Here is a 16,616-nt window from a genome sequence, read left to right as displayed (position 1 = left end):
ACCCAGTCTGGGATTCTTTCTACTTTCAAGTCCTTCACGAGATCTTTCAGTTTCTGGATGTTCGCATGGATGGATTCCAAGCGTGAAGAGAGGTTGAAGCAGCACATCCCTTCGAAGTCTTCACAGCCGTGCCCATGGGCAAGCAGCAGGAAGTCGATTGCTGCTCGATTTTGGAGCGAAGCCTGTCTTGTGGTTTCTTCTTCCTTTAAGAGATCACTCAAGGCTGCAGATGTAGCGTTAGCTTGTTTACTGAGCCAGCACCCAAGGTGATTGATTTCACCAAGGGCTTTAGCTGCAGCTACCCAGGGTAAAAACAGGGAGACAGCAATCTTTTTTGGTTTGTTCCAATCGTATAATTTAGGATCACAATTTTCATCAAATTCAGTATAGGACCTTTTTTGTCGTTTTGATTCGCTTTCTTTTTTCCAATTATGTAACAGGGTGATGTTTGGTGTAAGGGTAGAAAGTTTTCCAAGGGTACAGGGACCTCCCTGGAGTCGGGAGGGGATCCCAGCCCATACTCTGTCACCACAGATGAGAAACATTCCCTTGGGTAATACTTTGGGATGGAGAGAAGACACAGAAATCACACGAGCCGTGTAATTGCACCAATCGTGAGAGTTATAGGCTTTGTTAATTGGTGATATCTCTTTTCGATATGTGTTTTTGTTCTGGTCAATTTCTGGCCAATTGTTTTTTGGACGTCTAAAGTAAAATTTGACGCAGTATGTGGCCTTGGAGGACCCCAACAGATCTAATTCTTGGGGTACCTCTCGAGCATCTGGCAGAATTTTTGTCCACTCGTCCCAAGTATCAACCACATTGGGTCTCTTACCTGTGGTGCGGAGAATCTCTGAGTTATAGACAGGCCAGTCATCTGCTACAAAGGGAATTCCTACTAGACATGTGGAAAGTGGGTTATCAATGCTTCCCATGGACAAGCACATGTTGTCCTGTTTTAATGTTTTTGCTAAGGTTACCCAAACATTATGGCTAGGCTGTGGGCTAATCCAGCCGAAGGCACACGGTACGGTGAAGAACATCCAGGCAGCAATGAGGACAGCAGCAACAGAGATATTTTTCATCTTTGGGCAGGAATAGGGCTTCTGATAGGGAATATAAGCAGAATTTGTTATCTTTATGATGAGAGGGTTTTCTGCCTTGTTCTTTTCTTGTTCCCCTCCTCCCCCCCTTTTTCTTTTAATTTCTAAGCTACACTATGGGAGGAGGAGTGGGTAGAGGGTTAAGGGGTTTTAAAAGATTAGGGAGGGGGAATAACGGTGTTTCTTTTTTTTTTTTTTTTCTTTTTTCTTTCTTTAAATACAAAAAAACCCCAGTGTAACAACATATAGTTCAGAGAACACTTTTGTGTTAAGGCTATCTATGGTCTGATGCAGCAGACTGTTGTTTAGCTTTTCAGTTTTGTCTGCTGTCTTGTAATGGGGTGGTCTGTTCTTGTGTTTGTGGGTATTCGGCGACGTCTTCGTCTCCAGGCAGAGCTGGTTTGGTTTTGAGGTGGTCTTGTGTTTGCCTCAGAAGCGTTCTTGTCCCCGTTTGCAGGAGTAGTGTTCTCAGTGCCTAGGTATGGCTTTATGTTTTTTCCGGGGTACCACCTCGGACCGGATGGTAGTAGCACGCACGCATATCCTCTACCCCAGGTAATCAACTGGTGAGGCCCAGAAATTTGGTGTGTTTCAGGGTCCTTCACGAGCACAGGTGGTTTCTCAGTGAGCTTTGCCTGGGTGGTATTTGCAAAGTGGCGAAGTATTGGTGGGTCAGGCTCTGATGCTGTACAGTTCAGGAAGTTGATGACGTAGAGAGCCTTGCAAAGTCTTTCCACTGGAGATGTGATTCTGATGTCTCTGTTCTGTTGATCAAGGACTCTTTTGAGGGTTTGATGTGTCCTTTCCACGATGGATTGACCTGTGGGGTTTACAGGTATGCCGGTCTTGTGTGCTATTCCCCATTCACTGAAGAACTCCTTTAACTTGCGGGAAGTGTAGGCTGGTCCATTATTTGTTTTAATCTCTTTTGGTACACCCAGGGCGGCAAAAGCGAGGAGAAAGTGTTTTATTGTGTGCATGGTATTTTCTCCTGCATGTGATGATGCAAATACTGCTCCTGAAAACGTGTCGACCGATACATGCACGTATTTTGATCTTCCAAAAGGTGCGAAGTGAGTTACATCTGTCTGCCACAGCTGGCAGCTATTCAGACCTCGAGGATTGACTCCCATCCCCATGGATGGTATCTGATAGTTCTGACAGTTCGGACACGTAGCCACGATAGCTTTTGCCTGATCCTTTGAGAGCTTAAACATTCTCATAAGGGCAGGTATATTTTGATGAAAAAACGCGTGTGACAACTTTGCCTGGGCAAAGATGTTAGGAACATTAGCAGTTTCTGCTGCCATTGCTAATGCATCCGCTTTTCTGTTGCCTTCTGCAACAAAACCTGGGAGGTCTGTGTGTGACCTCACATGCATTATATGGTAAGGTTGCTTTCTGTGGGAGATTAGGTATATTAATTTAGAGAGCAGTTGGTACAACTTTGGATTAGAGACCTCTTTGAGAAGAGCATGTTCTGCTCTCATCGCTATCCCAGCGACATAAGCTGAATCTGTAACCAGATTGAAAGGCTCGTTTTCAAACTTTTCAAAGGCTCTGACAACGGCTGCTAATTCTGCGATCTGTGGAGATCCCTCCACTATTTGTATGTCAGAGTGCCAATCTTGTGTTTGGGGGTCTCTCCATGTAACCACCGACTTGTGGGAAGACCCTGAGCCATCTGTAAAGAGGGTTAGAGCCTTGAGAGGTTTTCTACTTTGGATTTGTTTTGGAATCAAATGGAAGGTTACATCAGGGTTAAAAAGTTTGTGTTTTGGGATCTTAACTGAAATTTGGCCCGTGTAGCTATCCAGGGCAAACTGGAGGCTTTCATTGGTCTGGATCAAATCCTCAAAGTCTGTAAGAGTTATTGGTAAGTATATGCATTCGAACTCACAACCTGAAAGAGATCGAAGGCGAGTCCTTGCCTTTTTTATTAAATGTGCTATGACCTCCTGGTAGGTGGTGAGTGTCTTTGTGGGCTGGCTATTTGTAAAGATCCATTCCAGTATCAACAAAGGGTCTCGAAGCTGTGAGTCCCATTGGAATATCAGTCCATGGAATCGAGGTGCTTTTCCCAGGATGATGAACTTGAAAGGCAGACTGGGCTCGAAGCGATGGGCTTTGCATGAAGACAGGGCTTCCTGGACTTTAGTGATGGCACCTCTGGCTTCTTCTGTGAGAGTGCAGGGAGAGTCCAGGTCCTTAGGTCCGCGAAGAAGGTTGAACAAGGGAGCAAGGTCTTCTGTTGTAATTCCTAGCAGTGGACGTACCCAGTTGATGGATCCACACAGGCTGTGTAAGTCCCTGAGGGTTTTTGGGTCGTCATTTATGGTGAGCTGCTGAGGTACGATGGTCCTTTCCTGGATCTGGACTCCAAGGTAAGTCCATGGCTTGGTGTACTGGATTTTATCCTCACGAATCTCCATTCCTGCCTTTTCTATGGTTTCAATAGTCTTTTTAACTGTATTGTCCAAGTAAGCTTTGTCTGAAGCACACACCAGGATGTCATCCATGTAGTGATGGATGATAGCATCGGGGAATGATTTCCAAATGGGAGACAGGATGTGAGCCACGTACCACTGGCAAATAGTGGGGCTGTTTTTTAGTCCTTGAGGAAGATAACGCCAATGATATCTTTTGAGCGGGGCCTCCTTGTTAAGAGAGGGAACGGAAAAAGCAAACCGTGGAGCATCCTCAGGGTGCAGAGGAATGCTGAAGAAACAGTCCTTAATGTCTATGATAGCAAGTGTCCAGTCTCTAGGCAGCATCGATGGGGAGGGCAGGCCAGGCTGGAGGGGGCCCATGTCCTCGATGACCTCGTTGATTCTGCGAAGGTCGTGGAGAAGCCTCCACCTGTTTGTCCCAGGTTTTGGTAGAACGAAGACTGGAGAGTTCCAAGGGCTGTTGGACTCCACTATGTGGCCTTTTGCGAGCTGTTCTTCCACGAGGGTGTTTAGGGCGCGCAGTTTGGCTTTATTAAGGGGCCACTGTTCAATCCAGAGTGGCTTGTGACTTTTCCAGGTGAGACGAGGTGTTTCTGGCAGCGCGCTTACTTCAGTGACCCCAATTAGAAATCCTGAGTGGGAATATGTAGGGAAGCTCCCCACTGGGATAGAACATCTCTGCCCCAAAGGGTGATGGGGGCCCTTACCACAAATGGACGAATGGTTGCCAGCTTGCCTTCAGGCCCTTCCACAAGGATGTTGTTCTTGCTTCTCATGGACACTGTGGCTCCACCAATCCCTGAAATCATGCCTGCAACAGGTTGTAGATCCCAGTGTGCTGGCCATTCTGAGCGGGCGATGATGGTCACATCAGCACCGGTGTCCAGCATCCCTGGCAGGTGGGTCTTCTCGCCTTTGCAGGTGAGGCCGCACTCGATAGTAGGCTTGGATGGTCCCACAACTTGTGCCCACATAGCTGTAGGGTTGAGAGGAATCTGTTCCCTGTGATCCTTTGGGAGTAAAAAGGCTTGTGCTATTGGAGTTCCCTTTGAAAGAAAAAATGGTGAGTCTATGCAGTATACCTGGACGAGAATCTCTTGTCCTGGCTGCACTGTCAGCACTTCTGGAACAACGAAGATCTCCTTTGGGCTATTAAGAGAGTCACCTATAATTAAAATATGCGAAGGACCACCTTTTGGCCCATATTTGCCAGTGGGAACACGGTGAACATTCTCATTATTAAAGTCAATGGACAAAGCAGTTACCAGTTGACGGCGGGTTCCCATCTGGGTTGCCCCGTGGGTTGGATCCTCTTCTTGTGGTCCGGAACATCCTGGGCTGGTGCGGGGTTGGGTCTGGGTGGCCTTTGATTTGTTGTCAGCGCCCGGGGCTCGACCGGGCGGCGCAAGAAGTTTCCCGAATGCTGCTGGTAGCGCTGCTGATTCTGGGGTCTTTGGTAATTGTTACGGTGGTATCGGGGGTGTGATCTCTCTGGGCAGTCCTTTATGTAATGTCCAAGATCCCCACAGTGATAGCATTTAGCTTGGTCTTTAGAAGCTATTACTGCATATGCACCAGAAACTCCTTCAGCAATACCTTTAGCAACTGCTTGGGCCACTGTATCGTCCGTGGACGTGTGACGTGTACAGCATTCCAGCATTTGCTCTATGGTGGGGTCTGTATCCATGGGTAGAGACCTCAAAATGGCTTTGCATTTTTCGTTAGAGTTACACAAGGCAAGTTTACATAAAAGTTCCTTCTTTGCCTCTGTGCTCTCGATCTGTTTCTCCAAAGCATCTCTAAGTCTGTCCACAAATTTGATAAAACTTTCATCTGTCCCTTGTTTAATAGCAGAAAAATGCATTGTTGGCATTGACTCATCATGCACGAGAAGTAAAGAGGTTTTTGCTGCAAGAGCGATGTCCTGCAGTGCCTCTTTATTCAAGGTTTCCAATTGGTCTGCTGGTTTCTGTAAGTCACCTTCACCAGCTAGTTGGGCTACTGTAAAATTCGTCTTATTAGCATCCGCAGAATATGAATCTGATAGCGTTTTTAAATGTCTTTTCCAATGCCTGTCCCATAACAAATATTCTGCTGGGGACAGGAGGCAGTGTGAAATATTTTTTACATCGTGGGGAAGTAAGACATGTGCTGAGAACATGGCTTCTAAGAAATTTCTAAAAATATGTGAGCTTTGCCCATGTTCTTTGGCTATATTTCTTAATTGCACTAGTTCCTTATTGGAGTTAGCTTTCCACGTCTTTATAGCGGACTCGCCACCATTCCGTCCTTGCTTATATTCTACTGGGAAAGCATTAATCTTCTGTGCCAGCTCCCAGTCTCCAGCCTTTGTCGCTTCTACTTTAATAAGAGCCCATGGATCCGTGTGGATCGTATCAGAATCAGATTCACTGCAAGAGCTCTGGTCCTCTGAGGAGGACTGAGGGGGGGTTGCTATCCGTGACTTGCGCTTTTTTCGTTTAGAAGCGTTTTTCAAAGGTTTCAATGGCTGGGGGGGGAGACATGGCATGACCTGGCCGGGGGGAGGTGCCACTGGAGCTGGGATGGCAGCACAGCACGCACAGGACCGGGTGGGGGGGGTAGCACCGTGGGGGGTGTCTAGGACTGTGCTTGTGTGAGGTGTCCCTGCTGTGGCAGGCAGGGAGCAGGGGGAGGGGGCGGGGATGGACACGGGCTCGGGAGCGGCGGGGGTGTGGCTCGGGGAGCCCTCGGGAGGGGCCGGGCCGGTCAGAGCCGGGGCGGGGGGAGCGGGGGCGGCGGGCGCGGCGACGGGAGGGACGGTGGGGGACATCAGCGCGGGGGTGGGGGGATACGCAGCAGCGGGGGGAAGAGCCGACGCAGGGGTGGAGGGGGCGGCAGAGGCAGGAAAAGGGACCCCCGGGACCGGAAGCAAGGAGGAAGCCGAGCCAGGGGTAGGGGGGATGTGTGGAGTTACAGATAAGATAGGATTCACGGAGTTGGGCAGCGCAGGTCCCGCAAGGGTGGAGGATGTGGGGGGGGGAACTGGGGTGGGCAGCGTAACCTCTGCTTTAGGAGTAACGGAGGCGAGAGGGACTTTAGAAATGAAGGGGTGGTGTGAGATATGCAAGTGACATTCCTCTGAGTCCTTATCGATCTTGTTACTATTTGAAGAGGAAGTATCTGTTAAGCCCTGCAAGATTTTTTCTCTGTTAAATCTTTCAACGGTTTTAGTTATTATATGGAATAAAGGCAAATAGTTAGTTACAGAGAAATCCTGGTTTGTTTGGGAGATATATATTGTGTTCCCGATCATATCCCAAAACGAATTTTCAATGACTGCTTTCTTATCAGTATCAGGGTATTGCGAAATAATCCAAGTTACAAATTTTTTAAGATTAGTTTTTGAGAGCTTGCCTTTAGAAAAGGAGAAGTTGTTAGCAGATAAGATTTCTAAAATAGTTGAATATATCTCTCTCTCGGTTTTACTTAGTTTTAAAGTACTAAAAATTTTACCCATGTTAATGGTTAGCCCTTCCAGCAGAAAAAACGTGAAAAAAAAAGAAAAAAAAACCCGAAAAAAAAAGTTTTAGAGCCCCAAAGTTATGCGCGCAATATTAGCTAATACTTACAGTTCCTGGGGTCCAAGATCTGTGGAAGGGGTCTGCTGCGTCAGTTCTCCTCGGAACTTTCTGTCGTTCAGATGTAAGTTTTGAGTGTCGAACTGACCCTCCTGGGGAAAGGATTTTCTAAAACGAAAAGTCCCTTCACAGAAGGAGCGGCTTCCCGAACAGGCAATCACAGAAAACCCCAGGGGGGCTTCGTTGCTCAACCGACGGATATCGCCTCTGGGGGGGTCCAAATCCGAAGTAGTTGGGACGCCACTTTAATAAAGCCTCTTATTTGGCCTTATCATAATGCAGAGCACTAGGGCTCAGGAGCTCAGTCCCTGGGCAGGGACCGGGTGCCCGAAGCTGGCTCGCTCATGCCAAGGCCGCAGGGCTACCATCCAGCAAGCATGGTGATTATCAGCTCTATAGTGATTGCAAGCTCTCAGGATTTCAGCTCTGCTTGCTAGGTAGTGGTGCCCTGGGCTTGAGGCTGCAGCAGACGGAGAGAGAGGAGAAGGAGAAGGCGCAGGCTGTTCCACGAAGATGGCTTTATTTGGGGAGGTCCGTGAAGGGTCTCTGCTCTTCTTCTTTCTCCCCTAATGGGGTACAGTATGCTTCTTTTATAGGGTTGGAAAGGATCCAAGCTTGACCAATGGGTAAGGGGTTAACATGACATTGCCTTATAGGGTTACAGAGGTAGGTTAAGGGGTGGAGGACAAGAAAACAGGAATTTTCTTTTGCTGTTTCAGCATTCCTATTGTTCATATCCTCCATGGTGCTTTTCCTAAATCTATGGGGTTTACTACAAAGGCAGACAAAAATAACAGAAATTTTCTCATGAGAAATTATCTATTGCCAGAATCAGAGCCTTCTATCGCAGAGATCTGTCACTTCAGCAGCAGAATAACTGATAGCAGTATCAGATTGTCATCACCTGTTTACCAGCAGTAAAGGAGAATGAAAAGTGCCCTTTCCAAGGTGCTTTATAGCCCATGGCTGTTATCAAAATTGGGAAATTAGAACTATGCTCTGCATCTTAAAGAGAAAGGTCCTTTGGTGGTTAGAGATCCTTCTTTGCTAACTCTATCATGGTCTTTTCATCTGTCCTCCAAAGTCAGACCTCTTTCTTAGCTAATCTCAGGCTTACTAGCTTCTCTTGGATCTTTAGCTGTTACTTGTCCTAACCTAGTCCTTCAGCTGTGTCCTTACTGTCCCTGGTTCCTCATTAGGTGGCAGTCTTCTCCTTGTTGCCTGGGTGCCAGAGTTGGGAATGCTCAAGACTATGTCCTGAAATTTTGTTATTGTGAAAAAAATTCAGTAAGGTTTTATAAGAAAAGCATGAGACTACTATCCCTGGTTATGTTCTGCCACTAGTAATTCTACCATGGAAGCAGTATTTGCCCTGTCTGTGTCTGTCATGTCATGTCTGTGTGGTCTCTGTAAGGATGGGACATCTGATATAGCAGCCAAAATCTGTGAGACACACAATATATTTGGGGGCTCATGACCTAAATTTGTTTAAATGTCAAGCTGGTCATGTCAGTTAACAAACAGAGCAAGTTTGTCCTGCCACTTGCTTTCCTGTGCATCCTGATCTGCTGCAGCATTGTGGGAAGAAAGCCAGTGCAACAAAGGGAAACATTCACTGCCCTGTTTCAAAATAAGGCACAGGAAAACTCAAATTGTGCTAGACCATCCCAAAAGAGTAACTCCTGAAATCTTTGCTTTAAATGTTTCTTGTGCTATGCTGAAAAAAGCAGCTGCCAAACCATTTTCAGGCTTGGTGTTGAACAGTGAACTTAGGCTGGGAAGGGGAAGATCATTTAATAGTGACACCACATAATTTGTTGTTACTGAAGTCCATATTTATCCTATTAATAAAGAGTTTGGCGTTAACATTTTGTGTAAATGAGGATAATTTATTAAGGGAAAAAAATAAACCTAGAAAACAGATTGCTCCAGAGGGCAAAGAAATATATCACTGCAAATATACATAATGAATGCAATTTATAAACCATTTTTAATTAAAAGTTTTTAACTTGAATTATATAATTTGATTGCAAAAAGTTGAGCATGTTTTATTAAGCCAAACTTCTCAGTTGATCTTTATACACAATTTAAGAGGAAACAACCATTATGTTTATAGCTGTCTCTTTGTCATTAAGAATTTTTTTATTAATTTTTATTAGTGCAAGCAAAACATTTGGGGTCTGTGCTTTTGTTCGCCAGAATTTCCTCTAATTAAATTCCATCTGTCTAGGCCTTTTAACAATGATAGTTATTCTTCTTTATAGGACTGATGAATAATACTAATTCTTGCGCACTGCTTTTTATAACAGACTTGAATAACTTTCCCTTGGCTTGGGAGCATGAATGCTTATTGTCCTTCTTCAAACAGATGCTATGCATTATCATATTTAAAGGCACACATAGCAAAGAAGCATCTGCTGCAATGAGTCCTCCTCTCTGGATGATGGTTTGCTTTGAGTATGTTAGGGAAGAAGGTTCTCTCAGCTGGGTCCCACAAAACCTCTGGTTTGCCTAAGAGCTTGTTGCACCAAACAAAGAAAAACTGCATGCCCAGCTTTTGAAAACATTGAACAATTTCAGAGGAAGTTTCAGAGGAAGTTTCCCATAAGTGCTTTCTGTCTTATGGTTCTCACTGTGACCAACAAGTGCCCACCTGAGATGAAGCCATGGACAGCTCTGGGAATGTTCCACCCCCTCCGCCTTAATTTAAAGTTTCAGTATCAAAAATGGAGGAAGTTCTGAAACTTGGAACAGGGGCTGGATGTCCAGTCAAGAAATCAACTTGATATTGCTTTGAGATATTAAGCCTTAACAGAAAGCTTAATACAAAAAGTACTGTACTTCAGCAAAAGCTAACCTGGCTTTTTGGGGGTATGTGTGCTGTGTATCCACCTCCTCTGGTTCTTTCTAGCAAGCAAAACAGACTCATTCAGTTAATTTTTGGATAAAGATGGTGTACCTTGTATTTGGTATTGCTTGGGAAGTGGTAGGTGAGACACAGAATTTGTGACTCATCTCACTTGCTAATATTCCCTCCTCCTGATTCCAAGGGAATGTAGGTATTGAATTGTTCTCTGAACAGACTAACTTTTGGAAGTAGATCTGTGAAATTTAGCTTTGAACATTCTTCTTGCCAGGTTTAATAGAACGTAACACGATAGCCTACAGCAGCTTTGCAGTAGGATTTACTCAGGTGGCTCTTCAAAAGCTGAAGAGCAGAGGGACCAAGGCCATCCTTGGAATGCCATTCTGTACTCCCCAAAAAAACAAATTCATCTGTAACACTCTTTTTTTAGTGAATGAGCAGAATTTATCCTTCAAAAACCTTTGAAAATTACAAATAGATTAATCCACTATTAAAATAAAGGTCTTGTTTCTGTGTCAGGAAAAAAAAAAGGGTGCTAGACCTTGCTAATGCCTGCAAATAGCTTTTCTATTGATGTAAAGTAGAAGTTGCATTTGGCCACAAGAAAATGAAAGGAGCTATATAAACCAAGAAAAGAAGAGGGCTTCTGAGAGCTTTTCACTGAAGTTCAGGAGTGAGAAAATTAATTGTCTAACTTCCAAATTAGAAGCCCTCTGTGTAGATCCTCAGAGTTTGCTGTTTACCTTTCATGAAATGCTGATGTTTGCAGCTTCTTTCTGAGACATTAAAGTCAGGGTTTCTCCCAGAACCATCTTTTTCAGTTTTAGTTAAAAATGATAAGGTTTATTTCCCATCTGTTTTAAGACCTTTATCTTCCCCATAGACATAAACAGGTTTCAAATTGCCAGTTGGCCCTCCTGGTTACCAGCAGTTCTGCTTGAGTAATCTCACAGCTTGAAGAACTGGCATAAGAGTAATATAATTTCATTTAGTATTGCAATTGTTTCTTCCTTTTTTCTTCCACGTGGTTTTTCAGAGTCAGGGAGCATTTTATGCTCACTGATTTCCCTCCTATATCATCATTTTGCACTGTCAAGTGTGCAAAGAAGGAGCTAGAGAGCTGTTTGGTCCTTTTATAGTGCTGATAATCAACATGCTGCCCTTTGTGAGGCCATCATGTTCAAGTACAGGATCCAACACCTTCTGAAGAAAGCTGCCAGCACTTGACTGTGAATTGCTTTTCCTCTGCTCAAGACAAATGCTGACATTGCCTTTCTAACTTTTTTAAGGAGACCACAGTCTCAGCTGCAGTGAGGAGCAAGTAAAACATGAATGTACTCAGACACTGCAAAGACTGATTATTCACATTTCAAATCCTCTTTCAGGCCATTCCACTAAGGTTTCAGAGTGCTTTGGTTTTCAGATGACAACATGGGATGTGAGGAGAGTTTTTTGGGTTACTTCAACCTTGTGGTTATGTGTCAAAGATATGTGTCTTAGTGTGTTTATGTCCTACCCTTCTTCCTACCATGGTGCCCTGTATTCATTCAAGGCATTGACTAGACCACTGCTCCCAAACAGCAGGTATATATCATGGTACCAAAAGACCATTAAAGGAATTTGAAATATTATCAAAAGTGCTTGGACAGCAAGGTTTTGCTGTCTTTCCCACAAGGAGATGAATTTTTTCTCTCACTTTCTGTTTTGCTTCTTAAATCTCTGGTGTTTCCAGCTGCCAGGAGATGGTGCTGATGTACTCCTCTTGTTTAGGTGCCTGTGATGTCTCTGAGCACAAAGTTTGATTTTGGCAGACACCTACAAGCTCTTTGGTTACAGTTTTTGGGTACATTTTTACATCAGTTAAATTTCATGTCACTGAAGCTACCTGCTAATATTGTGCTGCTGTATTGACTCAGCTGTGAGGAGGAGCTGGACTGCTTGTCTTCTGCTTCTAAAACACAATGTACCACCTTCCAGGTTCCTTGTGGGCAGGATGCCAGTCTTGATATCTAGAAACTCCCTAAGAGAAGCATTAAAGATTAAGCAACCAATAGATATGAACGGCAAGTGTGAGTAACTTCTGTTGTAAGTGCAACTGGTTCAGAGTGATGTACCCAAGTTTGAGTTGCAGTGCATGGGAAAGATGGTGATGTTTCCTTGGTACCTCCCTGTGTCGGTGTGCTCCCTCTGGACCTGGAAATTCTGTGCAGCCCACTTCACCTGCTGAAGCAGACAGTGTTTCAAGTTGATAAAACCAGGGTCGGATCTTTTACTCACCTACAATCATCCAAACAAATCCCTGTAACAGACTTGACCTCCCAGAGTTAGAGCCCATTTCCTCTATGTCAATCTCACACCTCCTTGGCCCTTGCTGGGCTGCTGCTTCAGGCACAGCTAGTCTGTCACATCTTCTTAGGTTGCTGCTGTGACTTCAGACATTATCTGCCTTACCTTGGACTTCTGTGTGATGATCAGGTTTTGAAGCTCTTCTTGTTTGTGTTCTGCACACTCAGTGTGGCCCAGAGCACCCACCCCTGTAGCTCCCACTGCCTCCTGCTTGCCTTTCTACCCTGGACCTGGACTATCCTGCTGCTCAGTGGTTGCTCTCCTTTCTGCCCTTTGATGACTAACATCAATTTGTAAAATTCCCATCTACTTGTAGAGCTTATTCTACAGAGGCCTGGGCAGTAGCCCACAGTCACACTGTCTGGCACAAGCAGAGGGGAAGAGCTCGTGATTGTCTGGTGTATCAGCTCTTTAGGTTCTCCTCAGACAGTCTTTGACTAGACCCAGCTTGCATTTCTTGGTGTACAGTTAACTTGTTTCTCCCTGTGGTTTTCCTTCTGTGTTTTTATTGTCTGACATACAACAATTCTCCATTTAAGTTTTCTTGTGAATCTTTTCCTATAGGCAGAACTCATCTTTTGGCTGAAGGTCTGTTTCATAGTCCTGCTCTGAGGCTTCTTGTCTGTATTCAAAATGGCATAATCTGTAACAAATATACCATGTAAGTAAGTTAAAAATGCATTGATCTTTATTCCTGTCTGTGAGTGCTTGATAGGCAAAGAGATATTCAGAAAGCCAGTGTCATAAAACTCCTGTGAGCACAAAAACTGAACTCCTACTGTTAAGCCACCAGTATAAAAGACTTGACCTCATAAGGACAGATAAATCTGCGTGTCACATAAATTCCCTCTCTGGACCCTAATGCTCAGATTCACTGCTTTTCAAGTACTTCAGAATTTCACATATGTATTTTTTTCTTTCACATAAAAGCCTTTCTCAGCATGGCATCATGACATTTACTCCCTCCCTCTGTTGCAATTCTATAGTAAAGTTAACTGTAAATTCAGCCTTGCAAGTAAGTTTAACTTGTAGAAGAATTCATACTCTTCAAGGAAGTTTATGGCATTTTCAGAGGTTTGGTTCTCTTTGAAATGGCCTCATTTAAAATACTGGACTCTGAGGCAGTCTTGAGCAGTGAAACTCATAACGTTTCCTGTTTCTGTGCACATGGAAAGAGGCTGATAATTTGATTATTTTCATTCAGAAATCTATGGAGAGATAAATACATCAATGGAAATACCAAAAACCTGGCTGTACAACAATCTGCTTCAGTAAAGTCTTCTCTATAAGAAGGATTAAAAACTGCATCCAGGATCAAGTAAAATGTGAGCATTTGATTGCTAAATAGTAGAGGGACAAAATCACTATATTATCAGTCAGACTGATAATCTGCTGAAATTGAGAAGAATTCACAATATCCTCTGGGCTTCTACTTCAATGCAAAGAAATGCATTTGAGGGTTTGGAGTCTTTTGGATTTTTTTTTTCTTTTAAAAAATGTTAAATTTTTTTTAAAACAATATTAGTTACCTTAACCTAAGCTTAACCTAAGCAGGTGGTTATTCCCCTGCCCTTCCCCATGCCCCATTTCTCCCATTGCAACAGAGATTTTTTTTTAATGGGATTTGGTTGAGTAAGTGCGAATAGCTTCATTCCTTTTGTGTCTGACTCACTGATGAACTTGGATATCTCTAAACAGTTGTTTCAGGAAATATTTCAATTAAAACAGGCTTACTTTTTCTTGGCACAGTTCATCACCAGATCAAGTTTTTCAAGTCATCTTGTCAGGTTGTCTCTAATCCTACCACATAAGACTGCTGTGAGTTACTCTCCTGTAGCTCAGCATCACCCTAAGAAGAGGTATTTCCAAGCAGCTTTCTCACTAAGAAATGGCAAGCTTTCTATCCTTACCCTCTTGCTGCATTATGTTGTGACAGTCCTATGTCAAAAATATGCCTCAGATTGCTCAGGGTCAGGCTTTATCTTGAAGTATGACAGGAAGATGGAACATGATCTTTCTGGAACAAGTAATTTATGCTACGGTTTACTTTCTGCTGAGAGAGAAGAATAAATTAGTCTAATTTACATTAGGAGAATATTTAGTTTTGATATCAGGAAAAGGTTTCTCTCTAGAGTAAATGCAGCATGCATAGTCATGGAGTGTCTTGTTGAGCTCATGCAAGATAATTGGATGTGTGGGGGTCCAGAGACAGGGGACTGTGTGTGGTACAAGGAGGGATAGGACAGATCAAAAGTTTTCAGCCTGGTGTCTGCCTCTGGCTTGCCCAAAAGTTCATTGATTAGGGAGGCCAGGGTGACTCATTTTGGTGCAGTAGTGATCTGTTCTGGGCCAAAGTCCTCTCAGCTTGCCCTAACCACATGGGTCCAGGGCTGCTGTAGGGACAGAAGGAACAAACTGGGTGGGTGCAGCTCATCCTGTGATTTGATAAACTGAGTTTTCTGCACCTGAGCCTCAGTCCTTGCACGCCAGGAGAGATGTAGAGGTGCCAAACTCCCCTATCTTCAGAGAAGGACATTAAATGTCTCACTGGGAGCTGTCCTACAGGACCCCTTGGGCATCTTCTGGTTCTACATTTCTGGAACTGCATTACATGATAAGCCAGAAAAAAAAAAAGAAACCTCCATAAATATATTACCTATGACCCTGGAAATGGTAGTTTTGCAGAACTGCTTTCCTGTGTTTTTCATTCAAGGTGTATTGTGCTGTTCATTACAGTATGTCAGAGTGACAGTAGCATTATTCTCTTATTTACAGTTCTTCCTTTCTCTTCAGCAGTGAAAATGAAAAGGAAATCAATGCCATTAAAGAGAATAATGAGAAACTCACCTCCTGCAAGGTCTGTTCTTTTATATTTTTTTCTGAATTCTCATCTCTGAATGTACTTGTACAAATGCAGTGGAAAAGCAGAGTAAAACTCCAGGAAAGCACCACTGCAAAATAGAGAAATAACCTGGTAGGTCACTGGATCTGCAAAAGGCTGAAAACAATCCCATGTCCTGCATTCCCCTCCACAGCCCTGGCCTTTACAAAAGTGTGCTATGTGATTAGAAATGTCAGGGAGGAAGAGCAAGAAAGATCAAATTAAGTGACACAGGAGACAAGGGGAGGTAGTACAATTCAGCAGCAATCAAACAACATTCAAACTTCAGTAACATCACTGTGTCTTTCAGTCAATCTTTGCACCACACTGTGAAGCCTCAGATCAAAGAGCTGTTAAAAGCCCACCAAGGAAGATCTCCATCAGGCAGGAGTCTGTGGTCTCTCACAATTTATTAAGTCAGAGCAGCACCTAACTTGGAACTGCCAGCAAGGCAGTATTTCATTGCCCTTTCTGTGCAATTCTAAACCCTTTTAAGAATTTCCAGATTGTGAGCAGAGTTTGCAAGCACAACATCTGGAAACCACTTTGGCTTTCAGAAGTGCGAAGGCTGCAGTATGTCTCTATATTCTCTGCAAGAGCCTTGTTCCTCTGTGCTGCAATGCTCAGTGAATAGTATTGACTGCTCAGTTCTTCCAGAGTGTCAATTTTACTGAGAAATGAAACAACAGGGATAGAGGGCAATGTATTTATCCAGCATGATGCCTTTGCTCTAATGAGTGGGGCAGCCATACAGCATTTAGAGTTGCTGACTATAAAGGATGAAACAAATCTCATTTGCATATTACTCTAAGGGAGAGTTTCATTAGTGAGGTTCACCCTCTTTGTACTGTAGCAGTCCCTACCTCTCAAGCAACCCCGCTGGGCTGATGGGAAACAATTTAGATGGGCTCAAAAGTAGTTCAGTAAGATGAAAATTTTCAATGGATACTTACAAGGCCAATATTTCATAGGTCTGACTGCTTGCTAATTAACATACTTTGACTAGATCTGCCTGCAGCAAGAGTAGAGCCCATTAAGAAGTAAGCTAGCAAATTATGTAGTAAAAACTGTGAGGTAACTTCATCCAAAGCCAGGCTGCCTATGTGTGATATGGCTTGAAGGTGCTATATTTTCTCTGGATGAAAGGAAAGCCAAGCTAAGCTGAAATGAAGAAGATGCAGTGGTAGCAGTGAGTGTGACCTGGGACCTGAATGCCAAGCAGCCAAGAACATCAGGGCAGAGTGTTGGGTGTGGGTTGGGTTTGAGTTAAATATGGCAAAGAGCACCTACAGCAAATGATGGTACTGGCCCAGGAGCAGAGAGTAGTAGATTTTGACATGGTCCATGATT

Source organism: Molothrus aeneus, chromosome 3, assembly GCF_037042795.1.
Source record: "Molothrus aeneus isolate 106 chromosome 3, BPBGC_Maene_1.0, whole genome shotgun sequence".
NCBI lineage: Eukaryota > Metazoa > Chordata > Aves > Passeriformes > Icteridae > Molothrus > Molothrus aeneus.
Note: the sequence above shows the minus strand (reverse complement) of the source record.